Source organism: Gymnoscopelus microlampas (genome assembly GCF_963454915.1).
Source record: "Gymnoscopelus microlampas genome assembly, chromosome: 1".
NCBI classification, from domain to species: Eukaryota; Metazoa; Chordata; class Actinopteri; order Myctophiformes; family Myctophidae; genus Gymnoscopelus; species Gymnoscopelus microlampas.
In genome coordinates, this window is record NC_139962.1 from 50,584,688 (window position 1) to 50,586,888 (window position 2,201).

Genomic DNA, 2,201 nt, shown 5'->3' on the forward strand with positions numbered 1-2,201 from the left:
CTCGGGGGAGGGAGGGCGGGGGGGGGAAGCAGGGGCTGGTTCGGCCTGGTTCGCAGTGTCTTCATGGCTTGACAAGCTCCACCTCCGCAGACATACATACCATCTGCGGTTTCCGGACCGTTCATGCCTTCGTGGTGACAATCTAAGGGTCGACCTCTCTCCCTCGCCGCCCTCGTGTCACTTTCATGGCGGCGGGTCTTCGTCACGGTCTCGCTCGCACGCCCACCCTCGGCGCAACCTGCCGCCATGATGTCACGCGCTGACCGCACACGACAAATACGGCGTGTCTGTATTGTATACCAAAGGAAGCATGAAGCGATTGTATAAGCCCACCACGGCCACCACCCAATGCCACCACCTGTTGTGTGTGACTCCAACATTGCCAGACAGGCCCATTACCCCGCCCCGCCCGCCCACCCAAACCACCAACAATCATCACAGGCAGCTTACTGGGTTATTATAGCACAACCCTAACACATTTGCACTGACGGCGAGATATCCCGGCGGGTATGACTCTTCATCTGCCTTCTTGATGTTTGTTTCCTCTCAACCCATTTCATCCCTCAGGTTTGCTGAGACAAGCTCTCTTTATTTAGGGCAGGTAATAATTAGAACAGGCAGCCCGTTTGATTCCAGCCTTGATAACAGCTTCAGAACGCTGTCAGAGAGTGTAAACAACGCCGCTGACACTAGTTGGGCTCCTTTCATTCCCATCATTTGTTCACGTCTCTTATTTCTTTTTCTTTTTTTGCTCTTTTTCTTTTTTGAAAAATCAGGTTGTCGTAGTGTTTCTGTCTGTATTTACGTTTGCATCGGTGTATGTGTTTGTGTCCTTATGTGTATTTCTGTGTATATTTAAATGTGTGTGTGTGTGTGTGCGTGTGCGTGTGCGTGTGCGTGTGCGTTGTGTGTTGTGTAGAGGCAGGTCTTTTTGATCTTGGTGGGGAGACGTGAGTTGCCCTGGGCTGTGAGTCTCATTAGGTATGTACTCCGTTGAATGTGAGAGTATTTGTTCAACCACATGACAAGAATGCCTCTCTGCAGCAACAGATGTGCTGTAATTAGAGAGGGCTTAAGTTGTCTTAGACTGGTGCGAAAAGTCATCGCCAGCTGAGAAGTTTACAACCGTGCCTTACAACTCACCCTCCCCACATGCACACACACACGCACGCGCACGAGCGCGCGCGCTCACACACACACACACACACACACACACACACACACACACACACACACACACACACACACACACACACACACACACACACACACACACACACACACACACACACACTCTCAAACACACATAGATGCACAGACAGACGCACATGCGCATATAAACACTGTACACACGCGCGCAAACACAAACACTTGTGCACACAAGCACACACACACACACACACACACACACATTCTGTGTACATGTACTCAGGCACAGACGTATAACTCACAGAGCTCCACAAACAAACATTCATCTGACACAGGAATGGAATGTGCAAAGAATGCGTATGGATCCAGACACACTGAACCACGTATGCTTTTATCACCTACCTGTCTCTGAACTGCACTTACACTCATTTTTCAAACAAATACAGTAGGATACACATACAGTCAATAGCAAAGATAGAGAAATACTTTTCAGACATTGATTTGACAGGCACTATGCCCCAAATAGGAAACGCCATGTTATATCAGACTCATGGGACTCATTTAACAAACAACGTAAGAGCAAACCTGTATTATAAGTTGTTATAACTTCCATAGTGTGTGGTAGCACTGAACAGAACTCATTTCCCAGCCTCTTCCCCCTTTCTTCCAACTGGGAAAGCAGTGAACTCTGAACTCTGGACTTTTGGGCCCTTAAAAGAACTGAAAAGGCCTATGTTTATTATTCATGTTTATTTATGTTGCTTATAATGTTGGCAATACAATATCTATTTCACATGAACCCTATAGCGTCCCTATTCTGGCTTATGTCATAATAGGCGAGCATTTGGTGAAAATAGCTAAAAAAGCAAAGCAGCACGTTTTGTCGATGCGCTATTTTTGATGCTTTTGTGTGACGCTGTAGTATGATCAAGTAGGGCATTAATTGACAAAAAAAAGAAAAATATGGAGATAAGAGGTTTCTGCCCAACAGCAACGATATACAGTAGGGTGTATAGGTCTGTACTTTATTATTTAGATGCCGACGGTGTCTT